Source organism: Priapulus caudatus, unplaced genomic scaffold (assembly GCF_000485595.1).
Source record: "Priapulus caudatus unplaced genomic scaffold, Priapulus_caudatus-5.0.1 Scaffold233, whole genome shotgun sequence".
NCBI lineage: Eukaryota > Metazoa > Priapulida > Priapulimorpha > Priapulimorphida > Priapulidae > Priapulus > Priapulus caudatus.
This window is the reverse complement of record NW_014577294.1, coordinates 121,377-136,156: the sequence shown is the minus strand read 5'-3', so window position 1 is coordinate 136,156 and position 14,780 is coordinate 121,377. Positions and strand designations below refer to the sequence as shown.

The 14,780-nt window shown below is 41.1% G+C and overlaps 2 long non-coding RNA genes across 2 annotated transcripts; both read left to right on the top strand.

The window, feature by feature from the left end:
- Positions 1–316: 316 nt before the first annotated feature.
- On the top strand, positions 317–2,650 carry LOC106807764. Its single transcript, XR_001393705.1, has 2 exons — positions 317–503; positions 905–2,650. It is a non-coding gene; the product is annotated as an uncharacterized LOC106807764 (long non-coding RNA).
- Positions 2,651–12,696: 10,046 nt separating this feature from the next.
- LOC106807763 lies at positions 12,697–14,251 on the top strand. The gene is made up of 2 exons (XR_001393704.1): positions 12,697–12,784; positions 13,038–14,251. It is a non-coding gene; the product is annotated as an uncharacterized LOC106807763 (long non-coding RNA).
- Positions 14,252–14,780: the final 529 nt, after the last annotated feature.

Sequence of the window (14,780 nt, the reverse complement as noted above, 5' to 3'; positions counted from 1 at the left end):
AATGCGTAATTTCAACAATATACTTCGATATTCTCTCCATTACTCTTTTTTAATAATTATCGGATACGTTTGGAATGGATCGCCTCAAGATAACAACAACAAGAGAACTATATATAGTACATATATTGTTACTGTGCGCTGTATATACACACACGCGCGCGCGCATACACACATTAATAAATAATTGAATATATAAATTAATATATATATATATATATATATATATATATATATATATATATATACATATATATATATATATACATTATAGTTACATATATTACCAACTAGCGCGTCCTTCTACTTTGCAGTAAGGGAAACGGCGCCGAAGATGACTCGTCGCCGCTTCACCACCAAGCTGCCGCTGAGTCACGTGATCAACGACAGCAGCAGCACGTCTACTAGCACGCGGACCGTCGGCGCCGACGGCACCGTGACGACGAGGTCGAGCTCGAAATCGACGAGGCGGTACGGCGCGACGTCGAACGCCGTCAACGGCGACTGTACGTGAAGCATTAGCATTACCATTACGTGTATAGCTTCAGCTTATATGTAGCTATAGTTTATGCGCGGCACTGTACTTGAAGCGTTAGCATATACATCTCTATATATAACATCTATCGATCTCTCTCTCTCTATCTATCTGTATATATATATATATATATATATATATATATATATATATATAATATTATACGAATGTAAATGTGTGGATGGTAAGAATGATTCATCCTTACATAACGTGGCGTTTATTGTGGAAGATATGCTTATCGCATACTTGCTATAACAGCCCGCGCTAAATAATTGTAAGCAACGAATGATGATAATATATTAAAGAAACCATTACATCTCACGTACGAAATAGCGGTAAAATGCTCATTTTGGTGATTGTCTTCAATTTCAGGGTAAAGTATGAAGACGTCACAGATAAGAAAAGCACGAAACGAGTAGCTAACAATGTGCATCCCATTGTTGTGACATCTTCGTGTGTGTGACGTGACATGGAGAGACATCTTGCTTCTACCGTCACGAGTAGTCACCAACAAACGAACGCTCGGCGCGAAACGTTTAGAGCAATATAAAATCTATTTTATGTTATTAACGTTATTTGTGGTGTAAATCTCTGAGTTGTCGCGCACGCGTTGCGTGGACGCGATGCTAGACAATATGAGTCTGTAACACGCCTTGCCGTTTGTCAGAATTCTATCGAGTGGTTGAGTCGTTCCCCTGATTAAAGCCAGACGGTTATTAGATTTGATTGTACAGGTTGTCGTATTTATTTTGTGGGAGTGTGAGCGCACTGGCACGAGACTTGCTTTCCCCTCTGTCTGCTGAACAACGTAATCGACATCATGTAGTTGAGGGCATCAGCAGCCATTGTGGTTTGCGAGCCGTGGCAGTGGAAGCTCCTTCTGTGTTTTCTTCGCTACTTGTTTTGCTGATTCAATGTACAGGCTGTTTATAGCGGTTAGTAGTACACTGTGGTCCGTGGTCAGAAACGTCAGAAATAGTTCTGGCTATCTTAAGTCTAAAATGTCACAACTTTTGCGCGTCAATTCACTGCAAGAGTTTTAAGCATTTTAAAAAGACATTTTTTGCTTTACGGTGTCATAATCACTTGTGCTGTTTCTGACTACCAACGGGCATTCGGTCATTCTGGTAATATGCACGAGACAATGCTGAGTGGATGCTGTAATAGAGATAAATAACTTAACATCAACTTGAGGGCTTCAGCAAACATTCAGTGTTGCCTTGTGCGCGCGGGTGACCGTGGGTTTCTATGATTCTGCGAATATTCTCCGTATAGCTGCATGCCTTGCTTTACATGTTGTTTTTTTTGGTGTACAGCTTACGCTCACGTAGGCAGATATCATACTTTACATGCTTATCGTAGTGCTTGTCTCGCCTCTAGCATCATCTTCTGTGGGATGATGACCCGTTTCAAGCGTTGGAGGAATTCAGCAGTAACCAGGGCTTTTGTTGTGTTGATCGTGGCCTTTACTCGTAAGTATGCGGCCCGATCCAACTGGTCCGGTGCCGGCAAGCCTAATCGGCGCTCTACGCTTGCATCTACCAGGGCTGTCGGACTGTTTTGATGTGTTTTAGGGAAAGATAAAAAAAATTATATAAAATAATAATTATACTAATAGTATTATTATTTCTATGGTTTCCGCGTGGCGCAGGCTTGTATATAGAGGGATGCCCTGCACGAATCGCGGAACGAATGAGGTTGTTCAGAACGGGAGCCGAGTTCCGCGAAGCAATACTAGTCTATAAACACTTGCGTACATCGCGCGGCGCGGCACCTGATCAATTCGTATAGAAAACCTCAACTCTATAGCATCGTCGTCGATGCAAAGGGTTGCGAGTTGCGAGAAGTAGTTGAAACGAGTAACTGCAGAGGATACAGCACACTGTATATATTCTGTGATGGCCGTTGGAACTCGGCTTTCGAGCTCAAGTCAAGCTGTGCAATGTCTATTAGAGTTACGACCGTCGTTTGTGCGTTGATGATTGATATCTATTTGGCAATAGGAACGAGTGTTCCTTGATGACTATTTATTTTGAAGAGGGATATTATGGGGAATCACACCTTCATATTATTAGTTCAAGAACGTATGCTCCTAAATAAAGGCCGTTGTTCAATGTACAGCTCGTGTTTCGCCCTTTACTAACATTTCGCAGCAAAGATAATTGTATCACAATATATGACATTGCATATATAGGCCTATTACATATATACACAAATATATTTACTAACTTATTAGTAAAGAAGCACGCATATCACGCATCCACGCATTCACAACTCATTAGTAATTAATGATCCGCACATTTGAATAATTACAAGGGGCCAATGCAGGCTTCCCGCGACTTCCTCTAATGCTAGGCATGTTCTGCCTACAGACAATGCGTAATTTCAACAATATACTTCGATATTCTCTCCATTACTCTTTTTTAATAATTATTTGCGCACTAATATCAAAATCCTGGGATCGTGACATTGATATGACGTCATACCTGAGACACTCGCTATGCGACGTACAAGATTAACCGCCATGAATTTTTCAATCAAGCGAAAGCGAGAACTACATAATACGCAATATACTACATAACGCGCAATATACGTGTTCGTGTGGCTTTATCTATTGTTTGAATGGAATAAATGGCACGGGTGAATTACATGGAGACGGTGAATAATGCGTACATGTAACGTTTGGAGTTTCTGTAAAATTATAGATTTTTTAATCGGATACGTTTGGAATGGATCGCCTCAAGATAACAACAACAAGAGAACTATATATAGTACATATATTGTTACTGTGCGCTGTATATACACACGCGCGCGCGCGCATACACACATTAATAAATAATTGAATATATAAATTAATATATATATATATATATAATTATAACTACTGCTTCATTCACGAGTTTGGTAAACCTAGCGCTACACTCGGTGGTATCTAATTACCTGCGGAACTGCCTCCCCCCCCCAATCCACCGATGTGTGTATAGGTCGCATTGGCGTAGGTACGTACGCGCGCACGCCGCACTGATTCATCTCGTGTGCAGTAACATGAGGCTGTATCCGCACCGCTGTAGTGCGGGAAACAGACATGGGCGTATGTATGGTCGTATGTACGTATGTATGGTCGTATGGGCGTATGTATGGTCGTATTTCTGTAAACAGTAGCTCTGTGAGATTGTAGATTACGTCAGAACACGCCGAAGCGGTGCGAGGGGGGAACGAAGAGACACCGCGAGGACTACATGGCGCGTAGAACCGACATAGGAGAGGAATAACAGTCTGGCGGGACTGTGTGCGAGTGTCTTCGACCATTTCCTGGAGCTAATCTCTGGTATGTCTATAACATCCTTCCATAGAGAAGTACTACCATCATAGAAACATCGGACCTAAACATACTAGCTCAGCTCCTCCTCCTCTTCCTCCTCCTCTTCCTCCTCCTCATCATCATCATCATCATCAACATCATCATCAACAACATCATCAACAACATCATCATCATCGCTCTCTCTCTCTCTCTCTCTCTCTATATATATATATATATATATATATATATATAAATATACGGGTGTGTGTGTAATATATTGAATATATATTAAATATGTGAGAAACGAGAACCGTAGTGAACAGATTACGATAAGAATAACAAAATAAACATGCAGAAATAAGTAGCACAACGTGCGAATGTAATTGAGTTAAATGCACCTGTGATTAAATTGCAGAAACAATACCCAATCAAATATGATAATATTTTGGCACAAATAGTATGACATTCTAGATGACAATCTCTAACTAAAACCTCTTGCAAACAGATTCATCGAACACAAAAACAAATAGGTTCGTCGAATTGCATGATAATAATAACAGTAAGTTTATTTCATTAGCAGTCCAATTAATAAATATTTTAGCAACAATCAAAACACCAATCAGCGGACTTGTTCAAGCTGAATGAATATAGTGCTCCAGTTTCTCACGAGGTGGCAGCAGGTGACAAGAACCAGAATACCAGATTACTGCTGCACGTGGCATTTTTATACGCAGAGTACACCGTAACACGTATAGGGTCTATGTCTCCCTGGGTACTGACCGTACTGCTGGTCCGGTATACCGGAACGTACCCTGGTAACTGTCTGGTATACCGGACCGTACACCGCCTACTCCACAGGGACTGCGGGAGTGTTGTTCCCCTCCTACAGGGTACGGGTGGGAGTAGGCGGGGTACGGTCCGGCAGTAGGGCCTATACCCAGGGAGACATAGACCCTATCAGCGTCAATAAATCCCATCGGCTTCTTCACTTCAGCTATTTCTGTTGGTCAGGTGAACTTACCCTGTGCCCATAGGTCCTGGTGTGTACCGGGATAGCACCAAGTAAAATTTCAGCACAGTCGCACGCAGTATATCATTATTTAGAGTAAACGTACAAGATAAAACAAGATTGTTTACTGCAGATACTGTTGTTGTTCATGTAGGAACTTGCAGTTACCATACAGAGTCACCCCCAGCGTCAGTGAAAGCAGGTGCAGTGAGGAAAAACAATAGGAAGGTAAAGTACGCTGTACAAGTGAGATAAAACCGCTGATATTTTTGGCCTTCTGATTTTTATATTGGCTGCGTTTACGCTACCGGCTTCATGCAGTCAAATTGGCGAATTGTACCAGTTCGCTGTTACAAGTTTGGCAGTGTAAACGTAAAAGTCGCACGACCAACTGGCTGGGAGGTGGGGGTTTGGGAGATTAGGACATATGTTCTATTTTCCCAACTCGGTATTGCTGAATTGTATAGGTTTTTGCCCTGCGGGCTACTCATAGAACAGCAATCAGGAGGTGAGTCCCTCTACCTAGGGGGAGAGCACGATGCCACATCACACAACCCATACGCACAAACACAACTCGAATAGGCCTATACCAGATCATTCCAACGAACCATCCCCCCTAAGAAGTAAACATGGTGACCGCCGGTGGTAGACACGCCGAACCTTAATATCAACCCTGATATGAACCTTGAAATCACACGACGGGGTAAGGCAGAGGTGTTGGCAATGTGAGTGGCCATCGTGCCCTTACCACTGCACCGTTACAGTCAGCACATAAGCAGTGCAAATACAGATACAGAGTGCGTAGGTCAGTCGCACTTGAGGGCTAAACTATACAGAGTTACATGTGTGTTTGCCCGGAATAATTTGTACGACTCGTCGCAAAACAAATAGAAAACTCGGCTGAGAATGAATAGACGCCAGCTCAGCTGGAACTAGCTGCTGCAGACATAATCCGTGAAGAGATTGTGCGAGTGAACCAAATCCTTAAACTAATTCTACACTTCACCCTAACCATAGCACGAACACTAATCCTACCCTATTAGCGCCCGTGAGTCTATGTATAACCCTAACCCTAACCCCAACCCTAACCCTAACCCTAACCATAACCATAACCCTAACCCCAATCCTAACCATAACCCTGACCCTAACGCTAAAGCTAACCCTAACCCTAGCTTAACCCTAACCCTAACCCTAAACGTAACCCTAACCTTCACCATAACCCTAACCCAAACCCTAATCCTAACAATAATCTTAAACCCTAACCACTAGGCACTAGCTCTAACCCTTAACCCTAACCCCTAACATAACATTAACCCTAACCTTAGCCATTACCCTAACCCTAACGCTAATATCAATTGTTTACCTAACCAAACAATAAAAAAACATTAACGTAAAACATTGGTGACGTTGACATTGTCATTGATGTAAAACATTGACGGAAAAACGTTGACTGTAACAATTAATAACCATGACTGTAACTAACTATAATCAGTGATCATTTAAGCTAAGCACATCTCTGTTAGCTAACAACATAGTAATGTAATCGTCCGTTAAGCAGTCGTGTGTCGTGTTCATTGAGATCTATATATAAGAAGCCAGTTACTAAGATATGTGAGTAAAGAACGAGTAAATATCGTAGTGCGACGTTAGACCAGAGATGAAAAAACGCATGTGCGGCAGATTATGATTGCAATAAAAGAATAAACGCGCATAAATTAACGAATTAGCACATGCAATTATATATGTTGAACCGTTCATAAACGTTACAGAGACCATTGCGATAACATTCCGTTAGAAATAGTATGACATTTTGGTACACAAAGTTACATAGTAAAAATAATATAACGTTCTACTACAAATTGTAAAATATTCTGCTACAAATAATATGGCATCAAAGAAGGGACAGTCGCTATGCCCTTCATGTTAAAATGTCGTAATATCCCACGCGCGACACAAGCGCCGATCAACGGCGAGTTACCATTTGCAGATTGCTAGCTGATGGAGAACAACACTCGTGTAGAATCGAAAATAGTGGCGCTTTAGTGTAAAAAGGAAGTGTGATTGATTGTAAATCGCGACTTTATCACATTTCTGCTCATGGACTTGTTGCTATAGGTATCTTGCACAAAATTGTGCGACAAAGAATTAAACATTTTAAGCAGACTAATTACTGTCATGTGTACACAAGTAGACGCAGCGAGATGATTAATAAAACTGGCATTTTAAATTCACAGTACACTACATGCGTCTACCTTCTTTGCTAATACAAGTGACAGAATTTAGGAAGTTTGCTTGTTGCCTGTTTCCGACTGATACAAACATACATGCAATTATCCTCACAAAGAACGCGATGAAGCCGAATGTTCACAAACAAACGGGGGATTTATTTATCTACTCACACACCATCCAGACATACGTGTGCAGCTTAATAAACCTTTTCGGTTGGAATGATTTACAAGCAGCTCTAGTTCGTAGTGTTGCATTCTACAATCGCTATACTCTAGCTTGAGCGACCTAGAAACGATATCCAAGAGGCGTGTCTATATCGCTCCGACGGATGGGTCTATTATGAAGTAGTTTTGATTATTAAATTATTATAGGTTTCGTGCAGAACTCTTCTCCTCCATCTTCCGGAAGAGAATCACAGTTTAACGGCTCCGGTCATTGGAATCCGAACTGCTGTATGAGCGGCAAACAGCCATCTCTGGCCTGCTCACATGCCTACAAACATATAATGAAGTAATTAATTCTAAAAAATAATGGTGTGAATAAATTAATTGTTCTAATAAGTTTCTGAAATAGCTAGGCTAGGTTTCTATTCTAATCAAATTTAATCAAATTTATCTTGCACAAAATTGTGCGACAAAGAATTAAACATTTTAAGCAAACTAATTACTGTCATGTGTACACAAGTAGACGCAGCGAGATGATTAATAAAACTGCCATTTAAAATTCACAGTACACTACATATGCGTCTACTTTCTTTGCTAATACAAGTGACAGAATTTAGGGAGTTTGCTTGTTGCCTGTTTCCGACTGATACAAACATACATGCAATTATCCTCACAAAGAACGCGATGAAGCCGAATGTTCAGAAACAAACGGGGGATTTATTTATCTACTCACAGACCATTCAGACATACGTGTGCAGCTTAATAAACCTTTTCGGCTGGAATGATTTACAAGCAGCTCTAGTTCGTCAGTGTTGCATTCTAAAATCGCTATACTCTAGCTTGAGCGACCTAGAAACGATATCCAAGGGGCGTGTCTATATCGCTCCGACGGATGGGTCTATTATGAAGTAGTTTTAATTATTATAGGTTTCGTGCAGAACTCTTCTCCTCCATCTTCCGGAAGAGAATCACAGTTTAACGGCTCCGGCCATTCGAATCCGAACTGCTGCATGAGCGGCAAACAGCCATCTTTGGTCTGCTCACATACATGCCTACAAACATATAATGAAGTAATTAATTCTAAAAAATAATGGCGTGAATAAATTAATTGTTCTAATAAGTTTCTGAAATAGCTAGGCTGGGTTTCTATTCTAATCAAATTTAATCAAATCTATCTGATATATATATATATATATATATATATATACATAGGGTAGTTTCAATTAATCACTGTAAACAACTAATTACAACGGGTAATAGGATACAATATCAGATTGAATATAGTATGCCCAATATAGGACACAATATTTGATATAATATAGAACGCACAATATATCGTATAATATAGGATACAATATAGCCTGTATAAAACAGTATTAACAAACCGGTCGTTACCTGCATTGCCGGTAACGTACATTATCCGATTGAATATAGTATGCCCAATATAAGATACAATATTTGATATAATATAGAACGTACACTATATCGTATAATATAGGATACAATATAGCCTGCATAAAACAGTATTAACAAGCCGGTCGTTACCTGCATTGCCGGTAACGTACAATATCCGATTGAATATAGTATGCCCAATATAGGACACAATATTTGATATAATATAGGACGTACAATATAGGATACAATATGCATGTATTAAACAATATTAGTAAGTCGGTCGTTACCTGCACGGCCGCACGGTGTGGGCGTAGTTGCGTAGACACATCGGTACATACATACTACAGAAGAAGAACTTTATTAGAGAGAACTACAGAGGAAGACATACTACAGAGGAAAAACTTTATTAGGTAGGGGCTGCATTCGACTGCCAACAACGATAAAAACTGATGTACCTGCAAGCATGAAGAACTGAAGTCACTCGTAAATATCCTATATACACATAGACAGCAACAACAACGACATAATCGGCATAACCATTATTATTATTATTATTATTATTTTATTTTTATTTTTTATTATCATCATCATCATGATCATCATCATCATCATGATCATCATGATCATCATCATCATCATCATCATCATCATCATCATCATCATCATCATCGTCGTCGTCGCCGTCGTCAGCAGCAGCTGCATCATAAGTCCTGGGCGTAGGTAACTCAATACTACAATTTGCCGGGGGCGCCAAGCCGCGTGCGATTCATGTTGTTGGCAGCTGACCGTGAACAGTTTGTCAGCGACAGTCGAATGGTATCAGGGGTAGATATTCTCCGAGAGAAAGAGAGGGGGAGAGCGCGCGCGAGGAAGAGCGCGAGAGAGTAGTAGTAGTTGTAGTAGTAGTAGTAGTAGTAGTCGTGGTGGTGGTGGTGGCGGCGGCGGCGGCGGCGGCGGCTGCGGCGGCTGCGGCGGTAGCGGTAGTAATAGCAGTAGCAGCAGCAGCAGCAGCAGCAGCAGCAGCAGCAGCAGCAGTAGTAGCAGCAGTAGTAGCAGTGGCAGTGGCAGTAGCAGTACCAGTAGCAGCAGTAGCAGTAGCAGTAGCAGTAGCAGTAGCAGTAGCAGGAGCAGTTGAAGTAGCAGTAGCAGCAGCAGTAGCAGTAGCAGTAGCAGTACCAGTAGCAACAGTAGCAGTAGCAGTAGCAGGAGCAGTAGAAGTAGCAGTAGCAGTAGCAGTAGCAGTAGCAGTAGCAGTAGCAGTACCAGTAGCAACAGTAGCAGTAGCAGTAGCAGGAGCAGTAGAAGTAGCAGTAGCAGTAGCAGCAGTAGCAGTAGCAGCAGCAGTAGCCGCGGCAGTAGCAGTAGCAATAACAGTAGTCCCATCCCCCTCCCGCTAATTACGGTCATTTGATGCTTTGATGATTTGCTAATTACGGTCAATGAGTGTATTCAATCTACTGCGTGCGAAAGGTATACGCTTGCTCCGTACAGAGCCGGAGGCGGCCGCGCGCGTCAGGATTAAATTGAAACTGTTCGATTTCCTCTCTCGATGTTTTGCAGGACTGTAGTAACATATACTGACAGAACCGGCCTCGTTTCGTAATGCGCCCGTTGCAATGTTAATTAGTCGTTTGCTCTTGACTTGATTCCAGGTATTGGCAAGCGGGAACGGGGTTTGATTTTGTTTTGGATAAACATTCTAGTGGGTGGTTCATAATTGCTATAGCTCCGTTTCGTCAAATATATCTGCGTCCGCGTTTATTTCCAGTTAGACCAGTTTTCCAATTGCTTAGAGGGCAAGAACTACGTGCGTGTACGGCGCAGTGAGCGTGGGTTTACCTCACTGCCCTTAGATGTGTGATTATAACGAATAACATCCCAACTCGCACCCTTATTATTATTCCTACTATACATTACTATACATATACTACTACATAATGTTACTTGTGCTACATCTTGTACTCTTGCTCTTGTTATATGATTACAGGCACTTGGGTCGTTTTGAAAATAAAATGGTAATTAAATAGCCCCGTCTCCTGAAAGCTAGATCCGCCCCTGCATAAACATTCATACTTTAGTAGTTAATACGATTGGTGTTTATTTACAATCATTTTATTGAGTCGGCCCAAGTGCCTGTGGCTACGATGAACAGTGCAACCGCTAGGAGAAAATGAAGTTAAATGTCAGTCTTAAACAAGTCTAAATATAAGTGAAATATACCAATTTCAATACAAGGTTAGTTGAAGTTTATTCCAATTTTCAATTTGTACCATTTCACAAATATTACAAATTACAATGTCAATTTACAATTACAATGACAATGATGAAATCACAAATTTAATAACTTTTATTCAATTTTAATTTCCGTTTGTCGAATAGAAAAGACGAACGTTTGTGAGTTTGTTTCACGTATATAATAGCTAGACTACTTATTTGTACTGAACATTTTTTGTTTTCTAGTTCTATTCCAAATATTTGTCAATAACAGATTAATAATAAGATTTTATCGCTGTCAGTGATATATTATAGGCTCTTGGCTATAGCCGTAATGATTCACAAACAGACATAAAAATGAGAGCAATTATATATAAGTATTTGAAACTCATTTTGAATTTATGTACCTCTAGTCCCGCATCATCCTGTTTCCTGTGGTTTAGGAGGTTGGGCATATATGTGTCTGCGTGTACTCGATTCCACGACATAATGGAATTGTGATGTCCTCGCATTCTATCTCTGTCGTGGCCAGCGATGGTCGCACCGTGAAGCCGGCCAAAAGCAACAGCGCGAAGAGAATTTTTTCTGCTGACACTATATAAATACTGCAATTAATTGTTTACTGTTGACTTTGTAGATGTTTATTCGCTGCGCCTATAGTCCAGACATTTCGTGAAAAAAAAGGGGTCAACCTCGGACAAATTGCAACAGAAAGGCTGTCAACTGTTTTATGCCCAGAAATATGTCCTCTATAACATATCAAAACTCTTAAAGAATCCTGGTGGTGGATGGTTCCATAAAACTAATATTTCCCTATATCTCCGCTTCTAAATAACATAGAGCTTTGATTTTAAGTGCTAAACATACATTTTCAGGGACAAGGAATCCAATGAAACACATTTCAATAAGCAAAACCTGACAAAAATGTAGTAGCACTGCGATGGCTCAATGGTTGAGTGCTCGCCTCGTATGTGGAAGGTCGGGGGTTTAACTCCCGGCCGGGTCATACCAAAGACTTGAAAAATGGTCTAGTGTCTAATGAATAATGAACTAGCCGTCTTGTGACATTTGGGTCGTGACTCAACTTTTGTGTATTTGTAATAGTCTCTTATCAGTCACTTATCAGTGGTAGGAGCGGCCGTGGGCACGGTTTATAGCCTATACTGCCTATGTGTGTACATTGATATCAGCATCTGATATCTACATCTACCCATGCTGCGTTGTAGCGCCAGGCATGACATGACAGAAATTACGTTCGCGCGCCCCGGCCTGCCTGATACTGTATACCTCTCTTACGCTCTCTCTCTCTCTCTCTCTCTCTCTCTCTCTCTCTCTCTTTCTCTCTCGATCTCGATCTCTCAGTATATATCCATCCCTCACCCCTCCTTTCTCATTCTTTCCCTCTGTCTCATTCTCTCGCTGGCTTTCCTTATCTCTATATATTTCTCTATGCCACTCCGGCTCTAGCTATTGTTCAAGTTCTCTCCCTCCCCTTCTCTTATTCTCTCGCGCTTGCGCCCTATCTCACGCGCGCTCTCGCTCCTTCTCTCTCCTATCCTCTCGCTTTCTCTCTCTCACCCACCCTGTCTCTCTCTTTCTCCCACCCTCTCTCTCTTTCTCTTCCAGCGCTCTCCTCTTTCGCTCTCTCTCTCTCTCTCTCTCTCTCTATATATATATATATATATATAATTTATATATTATATATTATATATACATATACATATATATATATATATATATATATATATGCATACATCTATGTGTCTCGTACGTGTCTTGATATAAAAGACTTTGAACCCACGTACGCTGCTTATGCTTAAGTCAACAGACGCCAGCCTACTTTATAGGAGGGCGTTGTGCTACGTCGACGTCTTTCGTTCTTGCGCCATGCACGTGCGCACATCGCGTTGCCACGAGGGGAAATTCCCTAAGGCAAAACTGTAAGTAGACCGCGCATCTATGTTTAATATGCAAGCATTAATACGAGTATGGGGTGATATGTGATGTTACTGTTGCTAATGTTGCTGTTGTTTAAGGGCACGTCGGGTCGGTATTCTAGAATACGCCGTATTTGCGAATTTTACCATCGAGCACCTCCTTCCACCACCTTGAAATTCCTCGCTCTTGTAGTTACTCTCAATTCCTTCACGTGTGGACATTCGTATGCAATTCTGTCTCTTGTTCCAATTGCAGCACCTCGCATGATCGCATCACTATTGCTAAAAGCGGGCTTTGTTTCGCCTGCTATGCGGCCAACCCCGTGGCAAGAGTATATACGAGGTGGGGAAAAGACACTGGTGCCTCGTCGGACAAGATGAACTGGTCAAGTTAAGCCTCGGGTCGATAGAGCAAGTCACAAATGTATGCACGTGCGTTCGCTTGCCCTGGAAGTTTGCCGTGGCGATTGCCCTACTCATGGCAGAAATATAACTAAACTGGTTTTCAAGATGAGATGGATATGGACGACCAGCATGCAATAGATGAGGAGCAGAAGGGGCCAAGGCCAGAAGAAAAATGGAAGCGAGCAGAGATAAAAAGTAACCAAGGGGAGGACAGAGGCAAGACCGAAAGAACGAACGAACGGACTGAGGCAAGACAGAAAAGAAAGGGGAGTGGAGCAGCCGGATGCAAGACAGAATGGAAAAAAGCACGGCAAGAAAGACCAACGAATGTGCATGTCGTGAAAAGAGGCAATTTGCTGTATTGTTAAAACAAGTAATTCCTTTACTCTCCACCACTGCTGTAAGCTACAGATAGATAAGACCAGCATGTATCTAAGCACATTACAGGTTTCGAAAATAATAATACCGTAATGGTAATCGAATCGGTTGGTTGGTCATCAATCGAATGGTCATGGAATCGATCAGTTGCTCCAGCTGCATGGTTTACCTAGCTGCATGGTTTACCTAGCTGCATGGTTTTCCCGAAATAGGAATTCCCAGCGTGACATCTACCGATATTGGTAGAACTGATTGTGTCCTTTGTATGATTGAATTGTGCTTATTGAAAACATCCTTCGCCCACATCATAATTCAAATTGAATTGAATTCAACCTTATTCCATGCAAACAACATTTGCTTTCTAATCTAACAATTTTAAATTTATCTTCTTTTATTTCCATTACATTAGATAGAGCTTGGCATAATATCTTTACGATTTCTTATTTTATTGAACATGCCATCTGTTGATTTCTTTTACTCTGAGCGCAGCGCATGCTTATAGGAACAGTATGGCGGATGTAATAACGGGGGCTGGTGTGCTAGCTGCATGGTCTTCCCGAAATAGGAATTCCCAGCGTCACATCTACCGATATTGGTAGAACTGATTATGTCCTTTGTATGATTGAATGGTGCCCTTTAGAAACATCCTTCGCCCACATAATTCATATTAAATTGAATTCAACCTTATTCCATGCAAACAACTTACTAATCTAACAATTTTAAATTAATCTTCCTTAATTTCCATTACATTAGATAGAGCTTGACATAAAATGTTCACAATTTCTTCCGTCATTGAACATATGCCATCTGTTGATTTCTTTTAGTCTGAGCGCAGCGCATGCTTAGGAACAACATGGCGGATGTAATAACGGGGGCTGGTGTGCTAGCTGCATGGTCTTCCCGAAATAGGAATTCCCAGCGTGCCATCTACCGATATTGGTAGAACTGATTGTGTCCTTTGTATGATTGAATGGTTCCCATTAGAAACATCCCTCGCCCACATAGTTCACATTAAATTGAATGCAACATTATTCTATGCAAAAAACATTTGATTTCTAATCTAACAATTTTAAAGTAATTTTCCTTAATTTCCATTACATTAGATAGAGCTTGACATAAAACGTTCACAATTTCTTCCGTCATTGAACATATGCCATCTGTTGAATTCTTTTAGTCTCAGCGCAGCGCATGCTTAGGAACAACATGGCGGATGTAA